This window comes from Colobus angolensis, unplaced genomic scaffold, assembly GCF_000951035.1.
Source record: "Colobus angolensis palliatus isolate OR3802 unplaced genomic scaffold, Cang.pa_1.0 Scaffold194, whole genome shotgun sequence".
NCBI lineage: Eukaryota > Metazoa > Chordata > Mammalia > Primates > Cercopithecidae > Colobus > Colobus angolensis.
Genome location: NW_012115088.1, coordinates 5,029,133 through 5,053,837, shown reverse-complemented (window position 1 = coordinate 5,053,837; position 24,705 = coordinate 5,029,133). Strand labels below are relative to the sequence as shown.

The following is a 24,705-nucleotide window of genomic DNA, read 5'->3' as shown; positions in this document are numbered from 1 at the left end:
CCTCCTCCCCTCGGGGGAGTCCCAGAGGCGCCTCTTCCGAGACCGGGGGTGGGTCGGTCCCTGGTTAGATGGCCCCTCCCTCTCCCCCTCCCTCTAGTGGTTTCCGGGGCCTGCGGGACCGAGGGGCGGGAATCGGGGACCGGAGCCCCCTTCCGCTGGCCCGGAGCTGGACTGGGCCTCCCGCGTTCTGGGTCCGTCACTGGTAGGGGAAACTTTCCCAAACCGGAGACCGAGCCTGAACACCTTCCTTCGCCACCTCGTCCTCTAATCCCACTCCCACTCCACCACCTCCGACGCCTTCCCCTCCCACCGACCCGAATCTCGCTGCGTCTGACTGATGGGGCAGTGAGCCAATCGAAGGCGGGGAGCTGACCTGCCGGGTGTCGGTGAGCCAATCGTGCGGACCAGAGGAAGGAAGGGGGCGGGGTTTCTCCGGACCAGTTAAAGCGGAGTTGCATGCGGGGCGGGGGAGTCATGGAGACGCCGAGAGCCGGCTACTCTTGTCCATCCCCAAGTCACCCCCGCTCTTTGATCTCTGGGGTTGTGTCACTTAGAGGGGCTCCGACCCGGAGAGGCATGCCGCGGCACTCGAGGTCCTGTATGCCTTTCGTACCGAAATAGACGTTGTCTTATACACGACGAAGTCTAAAGCCACTTCAGGATGTGGCAGTAACTCCCCGAGGCCGGTTTCTAAAATGGCATATGCTGTAGTGATCATGTCCTGGACCTCAGCGTCCGGTTTACATGCTGAGGGTCACAGAATACAGAAGTTACCCTTTTGCCTCTATCTCGGTTTCACTCAGCTACGCCAGAATGGGGACAATGAAATTTGAAAGAGGACCCTGAGCATCGGAGTAGTATCACGCCAACTGATTATTGGGAGTGGAAAGCATCATTGTTCATAATGGCTTCACTGATTCCTTGTTTAATTAGAGCGCCAATTCCCAAAGTACACTTGAAACTTCGACGTTTGGGGATGTCATTTTAAAAAAAAAGTTGTGGTTTATGGTATGCATTTTTTTTTTCTTTTTGCTCTTTCTTGGGTAAACAAAATGAAGTTGGGAACTAAAGCATCACTGATTGAAACATTAAGTGTGGGTATTTAAGGAGCAAAGCTAATCAAAGAATATTTGTCTACAGAAAAAAGTCTGAGTGCAATGTAGTTTGCCAGATTACTCCCACACAAAAGATTCTTAAAAATAATTTTAATTTTCTTAAACACTGCTGAATTGTACAGTGTGTGTGTACTTTGCTGGTTTATACAAGGTTTGGAGATATCTTTGGTTTTAACTGTTTATTGAGCGTTTAGTCAAGTGACTTTCTCAACTCTTGACTTTTAGGAGCAGAGGTCTTTGATTCTCTGTAAAGATCACAGGTTGCTCTGCAGGAATAGCAGTCTTTTAAAAAGAAAACAGCTGCTACGAAGCGTGTGTGTGTGTGTGTGTGCGCCTGTTCTTTGTTGGTGAGGTTAGCCACAGTGACAGAAGTAATTCTCCCTTTCTCACCTGGAATTTGTAGAATCTTTGGGAGTTCAAAGAATGAAAAGTGTTAGATTAAGAATAAATTTATTCATTTTTGTCATAAGTATCCCATGAATTTAATTTTGGGAGTGTGTTCTTTTAGGTTACGTGGGAAATATGTCATAGGTCAAGCTTTTATTAATCTTGAGTTACTAAGAAAGAATTGAGGGGGACTGCAGTTCTAGGGAACAGTATTTGCCAAACCTTATAACTGTGTTCTGTTGTCGTATACTATTTTCAAATTTACCATGAGAATTCCCAATTCAGGATCATTTTGGGTGCATGTAGACAAGAATTAATTGCATTTTGCTGTAGCTCTTGAGATGTTGTTTGTAATAAAGTAGTAAAAAGAGAGAAGGTAAACCAAACACTTCAACTTAGACTGGCAGAGGTAAGGAGTATTAGAAACAACATTCAAAAGTGGACAACATTCAAAACCCCCCATCATTTGGCACTCTGACGTATGCCCTTCTCTCTTTTGTATGCTTAACAGCAACACATTATTTTACTTAATTCTCTGCAACAGTCCTTGAAAATGTGCTCAGATTCTTGGTGGCAGAGAGAACCAAGTCTCCTAATGTCTGGCTTGGTGGGGGGAACCTCTCAAGCATATGGAGACATCTAGAAAAAGATGTGCATCGTCAGCTGTGATTCCATTGTGTGCTCTCAGGCTGGATCTGAGCTTCCTTCCTCCTGGGAATTTCAGTCTTAAACAGAGGAGTTCTTTGACTTTTAGATGTCAGTATACTGAAGCAGGAGGGTAGAAAAGAGCTCACCAATTACAGATTTAATATGTTTTGAGTAGTTAATATTTTTTGGATTTTAACCCTTCATTGGTTAAATATAATTTAGATGACTTTGGCTTAGTATTAGAAGAGCATTTTATTGGAAATATAAAATGTAAGGCTTGGAGGGGGATTTGGGCTGTGGATAAAGGGGTAATGCTCCTTAGTTGTCTTTATTTGTAGTTGTATCTTATTAAAGCTTTCCAAGCCTCAGTAACATCAAGAATCTGTGAGCAGTCCTTCCATTACATGCCCTGTATTTAAGGATTCGGTACCATAGCTGTTTCAAATTACATAAGGTTGAAATGTGACCCATAAGTTGACAGCTTGGATTTCTTGGGAAAAATTTTGTGTTGTATTGAGTTTAAAAGCAATTCTTTAGGTACTCTTTAGGATATTGGATAGTAAAGGAAAGGAAAAAAGGGGATTGTCTCTTTAAATAATTTTTCTGAAATGCACAGCGTGCCCTCATTTGATATTTTGGCCATTATTGTGTCATAATCGAAGTTATATTTAAAAGCAAAGTTAATGCTTATTTATTGCTATGAAAAAACTGCTATTTAAGAAATTACTAACTTTAATATTTTGTGTGTATAGTTGTGTTTGGTAATATATGTATTACATGCTTTATTGCTTTTTGATTAAGAGAATAGGAGGGAGAAAATAAGTCACTGCTTTAAGGTATTGGTCTTTTATTGCCGCACATCATAAAATCGGCAACAAATCCGGATCTTTTTCCATAGTGAAAGAATAAGACTATATAGTTCATACCAAAAATGAAAGCCATTTAAGGGGAAACGGAACAAAACTTTCAGTTTTTTTTTGTACCCCTTCATATTTCAGGCTAATTTTATTACTTCTCTATGTCTTACTTTTCTAAACAAACAAACAAAAAAGGTTCTAAGTGTTTGTGTTCCAAGTGTTTGTGTTTTCCCTTTTTTGTTTTTAAAGGCTTCTAATAGAGTTTTATGAATTGCAAGCTGTGAAAAGAATATGTCATATTACTCTCTAAAGTCTATTACAAGTAATGTCTGGAAAAGCTATTAAATACAATTTTAATGTTGTGGACCTTCAATTCAGACATCATAAAGAAAACACATCTTTATGGATTCTAGATGCTAACTTCTAGATTGAGGTGAGAATGTGACTTTTGATGATATTTTAGAAGCTGGTGTAGTTCTCTTAGCTGTTGGAAAACTGATTATGAAAAGGAGTGGAAATCTTAAAGGTAAACTATGAAGGCAACTGAAATTAAAAGACTAGGTGGTCTGCAGGTAGATCCTAATACTATTAGCTTTTAGGGCAAAGATTTTATGTGTTTACTGTATGAAATGTTGATCAATGACCACATTTCTGGCTCCCCAGGGCTGTGATAACATAATGCGATTGTGGAAATGTTGATTCTAGGACAATTTTCTGTTGGTTCTCTGGTTGGAAATTTTCTAGAGAAGAATTAAATGAGCAGGGAACCTATGGTGGTGTTTTACATAGCTGTTTTTGAGGCTTTGGACACAGAATCATATAGGTAGAAGTTATTCGCAACTAGTTAACTGTTCTAAAGGAAAAGAAAACATCTTTACTTTAACTAGGCATCAGCTGACAGGTACGTGGAGAATTGAAGTTAGCCTGTTAATTCTGGCAGAATTTATGCTTTTTAGGCAGCCGATTATGAATTATTTGAGTTCCCCTGGCCAACTTAAATCTACTTTGGTCTTGCTGTTGTTGTTGTTGTTATATTATTATTTTGAGATACGGTCTCGCTCTGTCATCCAGGCTGGAGTGCAGTGGCATGATCACAGGTCACTGTAGCCTTGACGTCTTAGGCTCAAATGATTCTCCTGAAACAGCCTCCCAAGTAGTTGGGACTACACGTGTGTGTCTCTACGCCTAGCTAATGTTTGATATTTTTTGTAGAGATGAGTCTTGCCACGTTGCCCAGGCTGGTCTTAAACTCCTGGGCCCAGGCGATCCTCTCCCCTTGGCTTCCCAAAGTACTGGGATTAAAAGCATTAACCACCACACCTGGCCGTCATTTTGGGCTTTTTGACCTTGTCTTTGCTTTCTTGTCTGACTTAACTATTGTCTCATTCATTTGTTCATTTAGTCATTTGATGAGTACTCTGTCCTGGCCTTTTCAGTGTACTTTGATATTATAAACCATCCATTCCACAGCCAGTGATTAAAGGGGGAACATAGAGTGGGTGATCACTTTTTTTGGTTGGGGAGGAGGTGGGAGGGGACATATTTGCCTTCATTTCAGTTTGCTTTAGTACCAAAGATATATTCTTTTTGTGTGCATGTAATTTTAATCATATAATGTCAGCACAATTTACTGTGATTTGGATTTGGGTTGTCTTTTCCCTGAAAATAGGGTTAAAATGTTTATAATAAAAAATATTGTTAAATGTCCCCTTAACTGATTAGCCTACAACCGAATGGATTTCGTTTAATGAAGGTATGAATATTTATAATTATTTTTGTTGTATTTCCTCTGGAATCATGTTGTATCCTCTCTGGCTTTGAGTCCTGTGTGGTGTATGGTAAGGATGGCACTCTTCAGTTGGGCGAAGATGATAGGCGTTGCCTGTGAATTGTTGCCACTTTAGGGCTACTCATTCTGGGCCTTAACCACCTAGGTTTCTAAGGGATGGAATGCTCCTAAGTGCAGCCTTGTGCAAGTATTCTGCTATAGTTGTCAGTTTTTCTAGATGTAGCTCATTCTTGCTCTTTTTCTTCCTTTTTTGAGACAGTCTCACTCTGTTACCCAGGTTGGAGTGCAGTGGCGTGATCTCAGCTCACTGCAACCTCCGCCTCCCGGGTTCAAGCGATTCTCTCACGTAAGCTTCCTGAGTAGCTGGGACTGCAGGCACACATCACCACTTCCAGATAATTTTTGTATTTTTCTCCATGTTGGCCAGGCTGGTCCTGAACTCCTGACCTCAAATGATCTGCCTGCCTTAGCCTCACAGAGTGCTAAGATTATAGGCATGAGCCATTGAACCTGACCCATTCTTGCTCTTAACTAAAAGGTCTGTATTAGAAGAGTAACAATGATAACAGAAATGATAATAGCACCTATCATTGAGTGCCAACAACCTGATAGAGGCTTTTTTGATTTGTGCTTCGTTCTTTAATTCTTGCCACAACCCTATAAAATAGAGGTTACCTCCATTTTCCAGAAGGACGCTGAAGCTTAAAGTGAAGTGAGTCCTGTGCCTGTGAGCAAAACTTTGGGAGGAAAAATTAACTTTGCCACTGAGTGGGGGAAATAAATCCTAAACATCGGAGGGAATGGTTGAATCTGAAAATGTCTTTCTTTTAGGAATCTGATAAAGCAAATGTTTGTGGGACGTTATAAGGCTCAGTCTACTTGTTAAGTCCATAAGAAGGATGAATAGATTTGAATAGTTCCAGTCCTGCAAATTATATCAGCAGGCATCTTCCAGACTGTTGCCTTAAGGAGGGCTTATACCTGCACAGAGGTGATTGATTTGAAGATTCACGAATAGTCTCTGGCTTTTTTAGTCACCAGCTCAGTTTTTAATAATTGTTGAAATAATAGATTTGTTTTTTTAATTTTCAAGAAATAAGAATAATAATGGGTGAAGTAAAATAGTTAACATTTATTGAGTGCTTACTGAAAACCAAGTGCAGGGCAAAGGTACCCCTACAGTACTCTTGTCTGTTTCTTACTGTAGCAGTGAGAGGTAGAACCCTGTTGTTAGCTGTCTTACCCAGTGCTTTGTTGAAGTAACATAGATCAGTAATTCTCCATTAGTGAAAAGGAAAAGAGTAGGGAGTGTATTTTGCAAGAGCATATTCAGGTTGCCTATTATTCTCACAATAAAAAGCTCAGAAAATAAAGCTGAAGAAAACTTGATTGTAGGGGATAGGTAGAAAATAGATTGACAGAGCACTATAGAGGAAATAGGCTTAGAAAGGATAGAATGCTAATAAAGGTAGTTGACTTCTTACGTCCTTAAAACACTTGATTCTAGTATGTTTAACTGTTGGGCGCAGATTGTGTGATGCATGTTTTGTGGATGTTTTGTAATCATGTAGCATGGATGACTCGGTGTTGAGGTATTGTAGTCCCAAAAAGAAGGCTGATAATATATTCAGTCATCTGACTTCTGCTCTGCTATTTGTGGAATTCTTGTCTCTGCTCAATTGTTTGCACCCAGTGCGGAGAGCTTTCAGGGAACTCTTTCACCTGCACATGTAGGATCAGCATGCATTGCTTATAATGTTCCAGCTGCTGAGACTGAAGACCTGTTGTTATCAATGAGAACATAATGCATGGTATTTTCTATTATTCATTTAGTGTGTCCATATGAAATGTGACCCAAAACCTTCCAAGGCTTAACTTGGGAGAGTGTTAGTTCTAGTAGTTCCTGTTGGTGCTGACTGATCTCTGCCCATTGAAGTCCCGGTCTAAATGAGGATTGTCTTTTTCTAGCAGATCATTCCTGCTTATAAAATCAATTCATGATTCAAATATGAAACGATTTCTTTGTTTTTGGTATTATAGTAGCATTTGTCAGAATATTTAATATTATCTTAAAATTTCTAATTGTACTGTTAATATGCTTAAAAATGAAAAACTTTCAGTTATTGTCAAAATGTTTTTAGGAATATGGAAATTCTGTAGTAGAATTGAATGTTGGGAGTATATGAATTTCTACAAATTTAACCTAATATTATAGCATTTCTGGAAATTACAGAAGCTGGTTGTGGTAGTTATGGAGACAGGCATTGGGGCCTGCTGGTGCTTGAGGCAGTTCTGCTGTCCTGCATCTGCCATCTTGTGCCAGCAGCCTGTTGTGGATGTAGCATAGGGTGTGCCTGGCATTAAGACCAAAATCCAGTAGCTGACCACTTTCTGCGCAGTGCTTTGACATAAGGGTGAAATGATAAATAATGACTCAAACTTCTGACCACTTCACTTTGGGTATGAATCTTTGCATATCTTTCTCCTCTACCTCCTTTTATCTTTCTTCTTCCCTGACTTAATTTTTTCTTCAAGTTGAAGATTAAATATGAGTGGTAGTGAAAAGAATACAATCAAGATTATGGGGGAAGTCTGTTACTATTATTAAGGATTTCATGCATGTAGATTGTGTCTGATCATGATCTACAGTTTCCCCCTTGACCAAACAGATTTACTCTGCCAAAAGTACTTAGTGAAGAAGCCAGCTATTTGTTAAGAAAGCAATTATGGGCCGGGCGCGGTGGCTCAAGCCTGTAATCCCAGCACTTTGGGAGGCCAAGGCAGGGGGATCAACTGGGGCCAGGAGTTTTAGACCAGCCTGGGCATTATAGCGAGACTCTGTCCGTATAAAAAAAAAAAAAAAAAAAAAAAAAGAAAGCAATTATGTTGCGCCTTAACCCAAGTGAAGTGAGGTATCGGCTGATTTGTTGTTGGAGTTAGTTGCTGGACAACATTGTGGTTCAGAAGACTGAGGCTGAGCTTTGTTGTAGTAGGATCGAGCATTACATTCCTTAGCTTTTATATCTGTATTTTATTTTTTCCCTGTTTAAGGATATTGTTATAAACCCTACAGTGTTAGAGGTCATGAAAGTGGTGATAAAAGCCATCAAAATGGTGTAAGCTGAAAATATTAAGACGATTTAAGATTGGTGAAAACTGTTGTCAAATTGCTAAAACTTTAAGAATGCCTGCCTCTTTGGAGTTTCTCAATATATTTTCAACTTCTGTAATTGTTTTGAGACTTATTTTGTGTGGTGTTCTTCTTACTGTTTTAAGCAATATTAATATTTTGATTCCTTAAGGCTTTTTCATACAAGTGTGATGTAAAAATACTTATTTCATTTAAACATGTTATTTTGGCCAGGCGCGGTGACTCACGCCTGTAATCCTGGAACTTTGGGAGGCCGAGGTGGGCGGATCACCTGAGGTCAGGAGTTGGAGACCAGCCTGACTAACATGGAGAAACCCCGTCTCTACGAAAAATACAAAATTAGCTGGGCAGGGTGGCGGGCACCTGTAACCCCAGCTACTTGGGAGGCTGAGGCCGGAGAATTGCTTGCACCCAGGAGGCGGAGGTTGTGGTGAGCCAAGATGGCACCATTGCTCTCCAGCCTGGGCAACCAGAGCGAAACTCTGTCTCAAAAACAAAAACAAAAACAAAAACGTGTTATTTTATTGTATTTGAGCACCGCTGGACTCTTTTCTAAATAGATAGTACGTCATGAAACCTAGTGAAGGCAATGGAAACCAGGTGACTATCTTTTCCTTATGCTGTGCTACTTTTTATTTTAAGCAAAGGGTTGTACAGTTAATTAACGATCCTAATAGAGTGGAATATTCTAAGCTATTATGTATTATACAAGAAAATGACATTATATTCGCTGTGGACTGAATATATTGACAGTGAACAACAGCAATAAAAGTCAACAAAATGCCTGGACGTTGAAGCGCATTGGGAAACAAAACTGGAGCATTATTTCCTGGTTAAAGGACACTCACACAATCAGTAGCAGCATTCTTACGATCATTTATTGTCTCATTTCTAATACTAAGTATTTTCACTTTAAGAAAACAGATTTAGCGGAGAAGAGAGCCAGGAGACAAGGGGAGCCCAGATTTTAGGCTCCAGGCAAGCAAAGGCTTGGGCAGGAAGGAACTGGGCCTGGGCACACCTGGCCTGGCCCTGCATGTGGGTTTCAGGGTGATCTGAGACTCTTGCAGGCGTTATGAACTAGGAGTCACTAGGAGAGGCCTCAACTGTTCCCTGCCTCCTCTCACTGTGTGTGGTGGGGGTGGGGAATGTTGGCGGCCAGCTGCTGACCTTTGGTGGGGAGGGAAGAAGAGTGGAAAAGAGGGGACCTGTGGTAGGTAGATAGAGGATGGGACAAGTCTCAGCAGGTGGAGGCTGTGGATGCTCACCTGCACTACAGTTGTACGATTCAGGATATCCCACCGGGAGCTCATGTATAGAGAGAGCCTTTTGATCTGCATCCTTAATTGTGGAACAGGATGGCAATGCTGAGGGCCTGTGCCCTTCAAGCACCACTAAGCCCCAGAGCTCTTTTGCCCTCATTGTCTGTGTTACCAGACTGAGCATTTGAGGGATTGTTTTCCTCTACTTAGGACAGAAGTGGGGGCACAACTCCGCCCAAGATCAGATAAAGACTAGGTAGTCCTAAGGCAAGGGAAGGCTTTCTGGGGCTTGTGGTTTTCAGAGGCTGAGTTCCCTGTCTTCACTGGGCTTGCGTACCTCTAGGGCCCTTGGAGTGAGGGGAGGCAATGCCTTCCCACCGAGGGGTACAGAGAGTGTTCCCTTTCCTATCTCCTTCCTATTTCCTTTTGAGGTTCCGGTATCTCTGGGAGCTTAATCCCACATTTTCTGGGACTACCACAGGTTTTCATAGGTGTTTACTCCTTTCAAGAAAGGAATTAATTGAGTGTATAATGGAGAAAAAAATGCATATAGAAAGAAACTGGAGGCAGCCTAAGGAGAACCTTGCAGGAATATTGAGAGTTGTTGTATGAATGTATGCTGAAAATGTTTGGACCATGCAGATGGAAAACATCAGCGCAGAGTAACCATGGTGTAAGTCTGCAGATTAATGAAGGTATGTATGGAATAAATCACGAGTGGTGAGTACATACCATTGCAGCTTAAAAGATTTTTAAGGATACTAGTAGTTTTATCAAGTATCAAACTGAGTAGTCAGTTTATGATACTTGTTACTCAAGAGGAATAGGCTACTTACTACACGAGTTTTTTTTTTTGGGCTGGGCCTGGTGACTCACGCCTGTAATCCCAGCACTTTGGGAGGCCAAGGCGGGCGAATCATGAGGTCAGGAGATCGAGGCCATCCTGGCTAACATGCTGAAATCCCCGTCTCTACTAAAAAATACAAAAACTAGCCAGGCGTGGTGGCCGGCGCCTGTAGTCCCAGCTACTCAGAAGACTGAGGCAGGAGAATGACGTGAACCCGGGAGGCAGAGCTTGCAGTGAACCAAGATCACACCACTGCACTCCAGCCTGGGTGACAGTGGGAGACTCCATCTCAAAAAAAAAAAGTTTTTTTTGGTAAGGTTTACATAAATATATGGATGATTATTTTATAACATTGTTAGTAAAATAAATTAGATCTTTTGATAGACATTCTGTGAAGTTTAATGTCAGGAGAAAAACTATGAACTAAAATTCTTCGACTAATCTGGTATTAATTACAGTTTGTATGTTGTGCCTGTATATATGCCTAAAATGATGTGTATTGTCTGAATGACTTAGGAAATTGTTTCCTTGCTAGCTTGCTAACAGGGGGAGATAGTGAGGACGGAGACACACACACAGACATACACACACACTATTCTTTTTCCCATCCACCCAAAGAGTGTATAGAAAACAGCATGAAGGCTTTCATTTTAAAACTGTGTTTTGGACTGATATTTAACAGGACCTCCTTTTCTGCTTTGAGTCATTAATAGATTGATCTTCCCCCAGATATTCCTTTTCTAATAATGTAATTCCCCATGCATTATAGAATAATATCCTCAAACACTTAATGGAGGAGTCTGTCACGAACCCAGTTTTCCCCATTTCTGCCCCTTACATGAACCTTTGTACCTGGCCTTCTGTGAACATGTGTTGACCATGCATGCTCATGATCTTTGATTTGGCCAGAGAAAATGATGAGTTATTCTAAAATTTAGGAAGCATCCTTCTGTCATAAAACCCAACTATTTGGGGAGTTTGTATTACTGATCTTAGTTAATAACACAATCCAAACAAAAAGAGAGGGAGTCCAAAAGTATTCAAAGGTTATTAGTAAGTTGTTTAATAGATCAGTTACAGATTTTATTAAAAACATTCTATGACTTTTACACTTTTGGTGGGACTGTAAACTAGTTCAACAATTGTGGAAGACAGTGTGGTGATTCCTCAAGGATCTAGAACTAGAAATACCATTTGACCCAGCCATCCCTTTACTGGGCATATACCCAAAGGATTATAAATCATGCTGCTATAAAGACACATGCACACATATTTTTATTGCGGCACTATTCACAATAGCAAAGACTTGGAACCAACCCATATGTTCATCAATAATAGACTGGATTAAGAAAATGTGGCACATATATACCATGGAAAACTATGCAGCCATAAAAAAGGATGAGTTCATGTCCTTTATAGGGACATGGATGAAGCTGGAAACCATCATTCTGAGCAAACTATCACAAGGACAGAAAACCAAACACCTCATGTTCTCACTCATAGATGGGAATTGAACAATGAGAACATATGGACACGGGGTGGGGAACATCACACACTGGGGCTTGCCGAGGGATGGGAGAAGAGGGGAGGGATAGTATTAGGAGATATACCTAATGTAAATGATGAGTTAATGGGTGCAGCAAACCAACATGGCACATGTATACATATGTAACAAACCTGCACGCTGTGCACATGTACACTAGAACTAGAAATAACAACAAAAAAAATTATAGACCAAAAATAAATAAATAAATAAATAAAAGTGTTCTATGGAAAAGGAAGGCCGTCTTCTTACCTCCAAATCAGAAACAATAAAGAATTAAATTTTTGGCTTTGTCACTTCAGTAAAATTGGACATTTTTCACACCTGGACTTACTACATTTTCCCCTGCAGAATATTTTGCCACTAGAGTGAGAAGGGGGATTAATATTTTCAGTTTATAGTGGAGAGAGGAGAAAAAGGTAAAGAAAACCTTGGGGAAATTCAGTAGTTCTGTAAAGGTAATAAAACAAAACCAAATACAAAGAAAGTATACTGGGGTTGGCACTTAACTACTTCCATTGAAGAAGCGATAGAAAAAGAGAATGAAGGCATCATTTAAGGGCTGATGTCTTAATAGATAAATAATGAAATTCTACAACTATCCAAGGAGCAAAGACCTTCCAGTTCACACATTAATATATTCTTATGGCAACACTTGTAAAAATGTTCTCAACGTTCTTCCCAAATTTCTACTTTTAATAATAATTTCTTATTTTGTGGGATCTTTTTATTTGCAGAATAAGTCAGAAGACCTATCCATCTGTCTGTCGTCTATTCACATTCTGCCACAAACCAACTGAATGTTAAATCGTAGAAACACTGTGCGACTCAGATGGAAAAGCGGTTGGCGCTCTGTGCAGTGTCCTCTGCCCCTCCTAGCTCCCCTGATGCTTTAATAATGTGGTAGAGCGAGAGGCTGAATACTGCTATTTCAGTGTGTTCTTGTTTTCAGTTCCTGACAAAAAACCTGCTAGAAAAGTATTGGGGTTTAGGGACGAATAAGGATTTCTTTGGTCCCAACTTTTTATTATGAAAATTTTTCAACACACAGAAAGGTTGAAAAATAGTACAGTGAATCCCTGTATAAATTTTGCTATAAATGTTTTTTCTTTCTCCTCCTACCCTCTCCAGGGTGTGGGTGTGGGTGTGGTTGTATGTATATTGGATAAACCATTTCAAAGTAAATTACATGTATGATTTTTCATCCATATAAAGTTCATTGCCTTAAAATCAAGGCATTATCTTAGGTAACCACACACACAGTACCATTATTAAACCTAAGAAAACAAATATCATCTAATATCAGCTCTATTTCAGTTTTTCCAACTGTCCCCAAAATGGCTATTACAGCTTTGTTTTTCAAACGAGGATCTAATCAAGTTCACTCATTGCATTTTTTTCCTCTCCCTTTCATCTCTTTTAAGGTGGACCAGTTCCCGTGGTTTGTTTTGTTTGTTTAGACTTTTTAAAGAGTCTGGTAAGTCAGTTGTCCTGAAGAGGATGCAGTTCTATCAATTTTGGGGTGTCAGACTTCAGATTCTCCAGAAATGTTAGGAAATTAAATTCTTAATGTGTTACTTAGTTTGATCAGGGCTGAAGAAGCACAGCCAACCTTTGAGAGAGCTTATTGCTTGAGATGATGGCATCCTTGGACCTTTTCATGGCATGTTCCTTCTGAAGTCTCTAGGTCTGGGCCTAGACAAACTTTCTACTGGCAGATCATAAGGAGATGCAAATGAAAAGGTAATACCTGACCATGAGACATTTACCATCTAACAACTTGAGATATTTTTTCCCTCCTGGGAAGTAGATTTCTGTTTTAGGCTCAGACTAAGGAGGGGATAGAAATTGAGACACTAATTTTACAGCCACCTTGGCTAAATAGAAAGCTTTTATTCAAACACTTATTTGGAGTAACATTATAGAGACAAAAATTTCCCGGAGCTTTTTGGAGCAATAGTAACTTCAGTTTCTTGAATACTTGACTACTTCATAACTTTGAATTTGGAAGTTTCTGTTTCTTTTGTTTTTCTTTGCAATGTCTTCATCTGTCCTCCCTGTTGACTTTCCCTGTCCTATAATTATTTCCATCTTCTTTACTTTATACCTAACCATATCTTTTCTCTTTCCTACTTTAGAATCTTACTAGAAGTGTGTGGTAGAGCCCTCTCTTCCCTCTTGAATCACAGTGTGCACAGGGGTTCATTCTCACTTTGAGAAATAGACCATAAATGTAAAAATCATTCATAGGTATGTAGTAGACACCAGAGAGAGGTACCTGGTCAGTCTCACTCACCTAATCCAGTGGAGAAGTAGTAGTATTAATATTCTTCTATGTATGTATGTATATATGTACTTATTTATTATTGTTGTTTTAGAGACAGGGTCTTGCTCTGTAGCCCAGGCTGGGGTATAGTGGCATGATCATAGCTCACTGCAGCCTCAAACTCCTGGGCTCAAGTGATCCTCCCACCTCAGCCTCCTGAGTAACTTGGGACCACAGGTGTGCGCCACTATGCCATACTAATTTTTTTTTTCCTCCATAGACATAGACATAGAGCTTGCTATGTTGCCCAGGCTGGTCTTGGACTGGACTCAAGTGATCCTTGCACCTCAGCCTCCCGAAATGCTGGGATTATAGCTGTGAGGCACTGTGTCTGGCCTCATAATTATATTCTTAATTGTAGATACAGAAACCTTGGTGTAAGAGTAGTGGGCAGGAAAGATTTTGTCACCCAAGAAAACAATAAGAATTATCACAAGCATTTGAATAACTCCAGAAAAACACTTGACTTGAAACTTTTAAGCTTCGGAAAAAGCAAAACAAAATGAAGTTATCTCCTCTGACTCAAAGTAAGTACTATTAGAGTCATTGTTAGGCTAATGGCCTTGAATCAGGCCCTGCACTTTTCTGAATGGGACATAGAGATCTAGACAACATCTCCCAACCCCAGGACAGAAAATGCTGCTTAAAAAAAATGCAGATATTATTTTGTGGAATTAATATTTAAACTGGGAAGTCATATACTTAGAAGATAGAAAAGAGACTTCAGGAATGGAAAGAAAAGTAACACTGGTCATAGGTCTTTTTGTTTAACAAATCTGGGCGATTTTAAGGTGATTATGAACCTGAAATAATATGTGACTCAGATTTTTATTTTTATTTTTTGCAAAAATTTTCCTGAAATGGCCGGGCATGGTGGCTCATGCCTGTAATCCCAGCACTTTGGGAGGCCAAGGTGGGCAGATCACCTGAGGTCAGGAGTTTGAGACCAGCCCGCCCAACATGGTGAAACCCCATCTCTACTAAAAATACAAAAATGAGCTGGGTGTGGTGGCGTGCACCTGTAATCCCAGCTACTCAGGAGGCTGAGGCAGGAGATACAAAATTAGCTTGGTGTAGTGGCCCATGCCTGTAATCCCAGCTACTCGGGAGGCTGAGGCAGGAGAATTGCTTGAACCCCACAGGCGGAGGTTGCGGAGGTTGCGATGAGCCGAGATCGAGCCATTGCGCTCCAGCCTGGGCAACAAGAGCAAAACTGTCTCAAAAAAAAAAAAATGGCCTCTTGGAGAGAGTTTGCCAAAATATTGGAGTTGCACACTGAGTGGCTCTGTGCTACAGCCCAAACAGATGTGATGGCATCTTGGGTCAGTTGGGAGGAAAATACTTAAATAATCTGAAATGTAACCACAACAGGGACATTAAGAACAAGGGGGAGCAACAAAAATAATATAAAGATATAAAGACAGTGATACTATTGTAAAACAGTAACTATATACAACCCCCAGAAAATGAGATCTTTTGCATGGTTCTGTTTTTCATTCCTTTAAGCACCTCCAATTTTAAAAGTAGTCACTTAGGAGAAATACTTATAAAATGAGTAGTATTTCACTCTTTACTAAACTTACTTGAAATATGCAAAAATTCACTAAGATCTGTGAGAACTTTTAAGATACTGACCTGTCTCTCTCCACTAAGTAATTGTAAACTGTAGACCCCACACTAAAGAATTCTAGGCTTTTACTGTCTTAGTTTCATCTTTGTTCCCTGAGTGTTATCTCTTTCTGTCTGTGTGTGTGTGTGCTTTTTTTTTTTTTTTTTTTTTGGAGATGGAGTCTCGCTCTGTCGCCCAGGCTGGAGTGCAGTGGCTGGATCTCAGCTCACTGCAAGCTCCGCCTCCCGGGTTTACGCCATTCTCCTGCCTCAGCCTCCCGAGTAGCTGGGACTACAGGCGCCAGCCACCTCGCCCTGCTAGCTTTTTGTATTTTTTAGTAGAGACGGGGTTTCACCGTGTTAGCCAGGATGGTCTCGAACTCCTGACCTCGTGATCCGCCCGTCTCGGCCTCCCAAAGTGCTGGGATTACAGGCTTGAGCCACCGCGCTCGGCCATGTGTGTGCTTTTTAAAAAGAACAGTTCATTTCCTCTTTTCTAGTACTGTGTTTTATCTGCTGTGGATTTGGAAATCAGATAACCAGGTTTGTTTGTTTATTCAGCAAAAAAGTAATGAGTGACTTCTATATTACAGACACTAGTATACAAAGATTAAAAAAGAAGTGTTCCCTGTCCTCAAAGACCTTACGTTTAAGGAAGGCAAACGCCATGTAGACAAGTAATTGTTGTATAATATATATATATAAATAAAAAATTGTATTAGAGTGGAGGGCTATACAGGTATTTTATGTGAGCAAACTGCATTTTGCAAGGTGAAGGAAGGCCTTAGAGCTGCTGTAGTGTTTGATTTGAGCCTTAAAGACCGGCCGAGATGAGATTTCATCAGAGAAAAGGTATCCTAAAGAGGCCTATGCATAGGATGAAGACAGAAAATATTATAGTATGTTTCTGTTTTTCCTCATTTTACATGTACCTTTAATAAGAGCTGCATGATAATTTGAGAGACTTATCAGTAAAGCTAGTGATCTTTAGTGCACAGAATGTGGAATATTTATTTTGAATATAGGGAAAGCAGCCTTTAATTCTTTGCTTCCTTTTCAGTTTTTTCCTTGAGTTCTAAATCAGGGAGTTCTGTTTACTATTGCTGCATTATATACCATCCCAAACTTGGTGGTATTATGCTCACAAATGTTGTGGCTCAGAATCATAAAAGGTATGATTGACACAGCTTATCTGCCCCATGATGTCTGGCACCTTATCTAGGAAGACGCAAAACCAGGGCTGAATCTATGACTGGGGGGCTGGAGTCAGCTGAAGCCTTGCTCACCTGCATGCCTGGCCCTTCCTACTGGCTGTTGGCTGGGATGTAGGTTAGGTTGCAGGCTAGAATACCTACAAATAGGACTCTCCTTGTACCGCTTGGACTTCCTCACAGCATGGCAGCAGAAGTTCAGTGGATGAAAATTCCAAGGAAGCTGTATTCCCTTTATGACTTAACTTCAAGAGTTACATAGGATCACATATGCCCTTAGTCCAAAGCTGCCCCCCCCATCCCCCATCCAGATTCATCAGGGAGGAAGCATTGATTCCAGCTGTACTTGAGAGGCATTCAGCAGGGCGGAAGCATTGATTCCAGCTGTACTTGGAAGACACATTATAAGACAAGCATGTGGGTTGAGAGATTGCAGTCATGTTGGGAGCCACCGTCTGTCTGTCACAGGCTAATTTGTAGAAAGTTGAAGCGTTATTGTCCTTTCCTTTAAAATAAGAGAAGAAAGAGGATTTATTATTTCTGAGATATATGAAGTGATTCAATATAAGCTGTAATGACCAGGTGTTCTTTAGTTCACAAAAGAGCATTCTTAAACTGTATTTAAAGGGATTTTAGACAGACATTTAGAAGAACTTTCTGATACTGCCAAGCATGGCAGGGTGGTGTGTACTCATAGTCCCAACTACTCAGGAGGCTGAGTCAGGAGGACTGCTTGAGCACAGGAGTTTGAGGCTGCAGTGTGTTACATAAATAGCAACTGTACTACAGCCTGACAGCATAGCAAGATGCTGTCTATAGTAAGTAAATAATGTTTCAAAAAGTTTATAGGCTTTTTTCTTGACTAGAGGACATTTGTATGATTTAAAAGAGAGTTTACCAGACTGGGCAGTAAAGCGAGACCCCCATCTCTACCAAAAATAAAACAAAAATTAGCCAAATGTAGTGGTGCAAGCTTGTGGTCCCGGCTACTTGGGAGGCTGAGGTGGGAGAATCACATGAGCCCAGGAGTTTGAGCTTGCAGTGAGCCATGATCACGCCACTGTACTCTAGCCTGGGCGACAGAGTCAGACTCCCATCTCTTAAAAAAAACTAAAAATATAAAGAAGTTTAATAATGATTAAGTATATACTGCCTCTGGATGGACCTGTTGCATTGGATAAGCGCTTTATTTCTGAGTCCCAAATTTCCTTTTTTGTTGGATGGGGATAATAACACTTGAGTTGCTGCTGAGTATCAAATAGAAGGTTTTTATTATTCATGAAGTCAGAATGAATTAGATGATTTTAAAGAAGTCTTCTGGAATTGGATTCTCTGGTTATCACTGAGGAGGACTGAAAGGCATTAGTTAATTTTAAAAAATTTTTTCTTTACATTCTAGAATTATCTTTTTTAATAAAGAAAAAGTGCCAGGCGCGGTGGCTCAAGCCTGTAATCCCAGCACTTTGGAGGGCCGAGACGGGTGGATCACGAGGTCAGGAGATCGAGACCATCCTGGCTAACACCGTGAAACCCCGTCTCTACTAAAAATACAAAAAACTAGCCGGGCGAGGTGGCGGGCGCCTGTAGTCCCAGCTACTCGGGAGGCTGAGGCAGGAGAATGGCGTAAACCCGGGAGGCGGAGCTTGCAGTGAGCTGAGATCCGGCCACTGCACTCCAGCCTGGGCCATAGAGCGAGACTCTGTCTCAAAAAAAAAAAAAAGAAAAAGAAAAAGTATGGTCCCTCTCTATTATTTCTTCTCATGTATATACACTTTGTAGAACTCTTGATTAAATAATGCCGACATGTATTTTTGGACTGTTTATTTTACCACAAGCATTTCCAGGGAGTTATCCCTGAAAGCCACTTATAAGTAATAATGAACACAGTTCTCCCTGAAAGCACTAGAATGGTGCTGCTTCCCCGGATGATCCATTTTATAGATTAAGGCAGCCTTTTGTAAAAAGATGCAGGGCTTTTTATGTGATGAGAGCATGGATGATAGAACAGGTCTCTCCTCCAAGAGTGTATACATTTATTTTAGAGTGCATAAATTATCTACCTTGCTTATCAAAGTGGTAGTTCCAAGAGCTCATTCATTGAGATTTATAGAAGTATGGATGCATCTAGAAATCTGTTTTTAATTTTAAAGAGAGTTTTCAAGTGACTTTTGATAGATATGGTGGAGAACAATACTCGAAGATCCCTTTGTGTGGTCCTAAGCACAGAGGGGCATGGAATCCTCTTTCCCGTCAGGAATCCTGGTAACCTGAGAAGTGTGGAGATTACTAGGCAAGACTGTCCATCAGTCTGCATGTGCTATTAGGGCTCACTCTTGCGTATTAAGAAATTTCTCAGTAGCAGAAAGAGAAGAAAACCGTGCACTGAAGTAACTAATGTGTGTTTTGTGTACCACAAGTTACACACAAGTGCCTCAGAAAAGGCATTTCAGTTCTAAGGATAAAATGAAAGTAAAATATTTCAAGATATTATCATTAGGTTTTTTTTTTTTCCTCATCACTCTTACAAGGTGATGCCTTAAAGTCAGAAAAAGTTGTAAAACTTGTGGAACATTCTATTGGAATATGTTAAGTGCCAGCAAAATTTGGAGTTCTTGACTGGGTGCAGTGGCTCATGCCTGTAATCCCAGCATTTTGGAAGGCCGAGGTGGAAGGGTGACATGAGGCCTGGAGTTTGAAACCAGCCTGCCCAACATAGTGAGACCCCCATCTCTACAAGAAATTAACAAAATTAGCTAGGTGTGGTGGTGTGCACCTGTAGTTCCAGCTGCTCAGGAGGCTGAGGTGGGAAGAGTGCTTGAGCCAGGAGTTGTGGCTACAGTGAGCTATGATGACACCACTGCACTCTAGGCTGGCTGACAGAGGGAGACCCTGTTTCAAAAAATAAAATAAAATTGGAGTTTCTTGAATACAAGAGTATTTGTTTGTTTTTCAGTTCTATGAAGGCAGTTTGGTGTAGCACTGCCTGGATTGCCATCCAACTCCGTCACTTGAACAAGTGTGACCTTGCGTCCTAATTTTTGTAAATGTTCACTGTTGTTATTGTCACTTTGAATCACCTGCAGTGATAGATATTTGACATATAGTTGGTGTTCAGTAAATTTTGGTTAGTTATTTGGGATTATAATTCAGAGTAGATTATTTTAAACTCAAATAGAGGATGTTTTGAAGAACTATGAAAAAAGTTAGTCTTGAAGACAAGACCCACCTGTGCATTCAGGATTTATGGTCAGGGTTTTATGATCCTTTATCAATTGAAGGGTGTAACAGAAATGCAAAGGGTGATGTAGCACTCTATAGTCCATAAGGATACATTATGAATTGTTTTCTAATTATTCACTGTTTAGAGTAACTGTGTTTCTACTTTGTTTGTTTACAGAATGATTATTATTACAATCCCTTAACATTTTAGCACTTGGTAGGTCTGATTCAATGGTTCTCAATGGATGGGAGTGGGGAAGGACAAAGATGATCTGATGTATCATTTGGCCTACCAACATTCCTGTCCCTGTTACATTCCTGTGGTTTCATGGTAGTAGAAGGTGAACCTGACAGTGCTGTTATATGGAGAAGATTGAAAGGAAGGTGTTTTAAGTCAATAGATTTAAAGCTCTTTATGTTTTGGAAAAAATTTGGGGGTTATTTTAAAAACTACTCAGGTGATAGAGTATTGTAATTATCATATGGAAAATAATGCAAAAAATAAAGTGTATAAAATTCACATTTCATTAACCTGGAAAATTGACTGATTGTTTGACATATCTAAGTGTTGGTCTTAGAAGTGGACAATATTATTTTCAACAAAAAGATTTTTATACCTAGATTTCTCAGAGAAGTATCTAATGATAACTCAATGTTGGAATCATTTGGTTAATTTAATTATAATTTAAAATAAAACCCCTTTTGAGAAAATTACTGCTGCATAAGACGTAAATGTTATTTTTGACTAGTTCAGACTGTGGCTTAAAATACAATAATTTTCTCAGAAAAAATGAAGCTCTTGCTAAGAATGGTTGGACATATTTCACCAACATCAAGTATTTTTTTTTTTTTTTAGTTTGAATATAATTCCATAAGTAGGTGCTTCAGAACCACTTGAATCACCATGGAAAGCAAGTCTCTTTAGTTATTCTCCATCTAAGTGGCCTTTGCCGTACAGTTTAATTAAATCTGATCATCTGTAATAGTTCTCTTTTCCATAGGGATAAGTTGGTTCTTTGGATTTTTCAAGATTTGGACTGTTTCAAAGATAAATTCACATTTTGCAAAGGTTTGCCCATGTTTATACACAAATGGAGTACACTGATGTTCTCATAGGTGATGGAAAACTTTGTATAGCTAAATTCCTTGATGGAAAACTTCCAGATCCATAGGGAAAGGTGAGATACTTAGATACAGTTACCAGAGAAGACTGTTTAGAAGCTCTATTTATGAAGTTCAAAGGAATAAACTTTTTTTTTCTTAGAAGTATGAGCAGAGCATTCAAATAGCAATAAAGAAAGTTTCTAGGCCAGGTGCGGTAGCTCATGCCTGTAATCGCAACACTTTGGGAGGCTGAAGTGGGCGGATCACCTGCAGTCAGGGGTTCAAGACCAACTTGACCAGCATGGAGAAACTCTGTCTCTACTAAAAATACAGAATTAGCCGGGTGTGGTGGTTCATGCCTGTAATCCCAGCTACTTGGGAGGCTGAGGCAGGAGAATTGCTTGAACCTGGGAGACCGAGGTTGCAGTGAGTTGAGATCATGCCATTGCACTCCAGCCTGGAATCTGTCTCAGAAAAAAAAAAAAAAAAATTTCTAGGATGGTTTTAGTGTCCCTCTTCTGTAAGAACATAACCATGTAAAATGTTGGATTTCAAGTATTCCAATTTAAATATGATTTATAAATCTCAGTAACACTGCTGTATGTTAGACCAATAACTTCTAGTAAAACTTCTGACAGTGTGTCTATCTTAAGTAAGTAATTATAGGTCAAGGGATTAAAACAAAAAGAGATAATTCCTGGTCCAGCCCCTCCTTGGTGAGGTGTTATCCTCTTAGATCTGGTTGCTGTACATTCACAAAGGCGATAACACAGTTCCATTCACTGTCTAGCCCTGGCCTTCATGTCCCAGCTTCTTGGTGTCTTGATGGGCCTTCTCTGGAAGCGCATACCTGTGTGCACGAACATCTGAAGGAAAAGTGTGCTCTGGGCGCACTATCCAGAGTTTACCCTTTCAGATAGATGCCTCTGCAATGGGTATGAAAATTGACTTTCTACCATTTTCCGTAATTTTTCGTATTTGTTTTTAATCTTGAAATAGGAACATTTATTAGTAAGTCAAATGAGCTATTCAGTCAGAGCTGTGGAAAACTGCAGAGTACCATCTGTGTAGTTTGTGATGTGCCATATCAACTCGTATTTGAGCTTTTAGCAGGAAAAGTGACATAAAATTGCAAAGTATTATTAACACAGCTGATCCTATAGTGAATCAGGGTGAGAAAAGAATCTCTATGATACGGACTGCTTTTCCATATCAGTTATAACCCTTCTGGAATGTGTGCAAGCATTTAGTAATTTTACCAATTGGTACCCACCAATTGATCATCTTGGTTATGTCAAAAAAGAAATGCCTCCATGTTGACTTGGATCAGATTCATTTTTACAAATAAACTATAATTTTCATTCAAAATAGATATCTACTAGCTTCCCTCCCTGGTTCATCTGGAATTCCTGAACAACAATGCCTAATAGCTGCTGTTTGTATTTAGATAAAACTGTTGGTGGACCTGGTGCAACAGATATTCAAGCTTTCCCAACATGGAATATTAGTCTTTCCTGACTTTATCACATTGGGGCCAAGACTTCTTTGTTCTCTTTCTTCCTTGTGGAAACAAGACATTTTACGCTATGCTAAACAACCCTTTATTCTAGCCAGTTAATTTATGATTGCCAGTTTCTTGATTGTGAAAAGTGATCTTCAGAGTCAAAAAGTTGTCTGCCTGCTTGTGTCAGGTGAACCTCCTCATGGCCTTGAGGCACTGACTTTTCTTAGATGAAGCCTTTTTTTTTTTTAGCAACCTCGGCCCTCAGCACCCTCCTCTCCTTCTGATCCTAACTGGTGCTTATTTCCCAGGCCACATGTTGGCTGTTAACCTTACAATAGCTTATTTTATATTCTGGCTTTTTCGGTATGTATTTAGGTTTTGTGCTACTAATGAAATGATAAACTCCTTCAGCAGCAGCAGCCTGGCATAGTGGAAAGTGAAAAGAATTTGGATTTAGAAGATGGTTTGGTATCAGTCTCGCTCCTCTATCCCTGAGTTGGAAGCATAGGCAGATTCTGAAAAGTATTCTTTAAAAATAGTCTCGTGTAATAATACCTGACTCATAGGATTTTGTCCATTTTATAGGTAAAAAGCATTTAATCTGTATGAGAAATACAGATACCTATTTTACCTATAAAATGCCATTACAGATACTATTTATTGTGGTTATGAGCACATGGATAAGCCACCTGGTACCTGGATCAGATTTTACATGAGAGCTTCAGAGGTTCTTGGGAAATGTCAAGTAAAATGTGTTATATTTTCAAAACCTATTAGCTTTGTTCCCTCTGCTGCATACTTCATTATCTCAAGTTTAGTTTTGTATTTCTGTTATCATCTCTATATAAGCTTGGATAACAAAAGAAATATTATTTTACATTTGGTAATTATGTGGTATCACTACAACAATCCCAATTCACCTGCTAGGCTGGAAAAGAAACAATACTTTTCCACGATTAATATTAGTGCTTATGTAGCATTAGTATTATACCTTTGTAGGGTTCCCTGTAATAACTTTTATCACAGAGTCCTAGTACATTTTTCATTGAGAGAGATTAGCACTACTGCTTTCACTTTAACAAACGAGCCATTTGAAACAATGGAAACTTGATATTTAAAATCGAGTTAAGATTAGGATTTAGGATCCCATTGTGTATTAAATAGAAGTTACATTTTAATACTCTGTTGTTATGCTGTTTTTCTGTGCAGCTTCCTGAAATTCCTAAAAGTTGAAGTTTTTGGTATTGGCAAAATATCCCTTTACAAACAGTTATAAAAAATTACTATGGAAAAGTTTAATAATAATAATGTAATGAATGCTCATGAACCAGTCTACTATACCGTTATCTGTTACTCCCCCATCTGTTTTGAGGCAAGTCCCAGATACATTTTTTCATCCTATAGGCATTTTTTTTTTTTTTGAGACAGTGTCTTGCTCAATTGCCCATGGTGGAGTGCAGTGGCGCCGTCTCCACTCACTGCAACTCAACCTCCTGGACTCAGGTGATCCTCCCACCTCATCCCAAGTAGTCGGGACCACAGGTGGGCACCACCACACCTGGTTAATTTTTTATGTTTTTTGTAGAGGTGAGGTTTTGCCATGTTGCCCAAGCTGATCTTGAACTGGACTCAAGCCGTCTGCCAACCTTGGCCTCCCAAAGTGCTGAGATTACAGACGGGAGCCACAGTGCCAGGCCTTTTTTTTCTTTTTTAAAGAAGAAAATTTCATGTGGTATATGTGAATTAACAAATGCTCACTCAAAGAACAAAATTTTGGGCTGTACAATCCTTGAACATTTTTGTTTTGTGGTGGAGTAATATTGCAATTAGGCTTAGAGAATGAGTGCTATACAGAATGAATACCAGTAACAGGCATATAGTCTAGGGGAGAGAAACATTAATAAACACACACAATTCTAAGCTCTGTGACAGCAGAAATCTTTTTTGCCTTGCACAGTATCTGAAATAATGTAAATGCTAGTAATTTGTTGAGTGAATGAAAAAAATTAGTAGAAAGTGGAATTCTTGGGAACATGAGTCTTGTTATTTGTGTTGAGTGTCATTTGGGATTTAAAGTATGTGTGTGTGTGAATGAGTGTGGCACTGTGCGAGTGGGGAGTATGAATTAAGAATT

General features: G+C 39.8%; 1 protein-coding gene across 1 annotated transcript in view; it reads left to right on the top strand.

Annotated features, from left to right (window-relative positions):
* NCOA2 (nuclear receptor coactivator 2) overlaps window positions 1-24,705 on the top strand; it is a 295,634-nt gene continuing 270,929 nt past the window's right edge. Inside the window, exon 1 of the mRNA XM_011940928.1 lies at window positions 1-386. The gene's annotated coding sequence lies outside the window, so the exon portion shown is untranslated. The remainder of the gene's footprint in view (window positions 387-24,705) is intronic.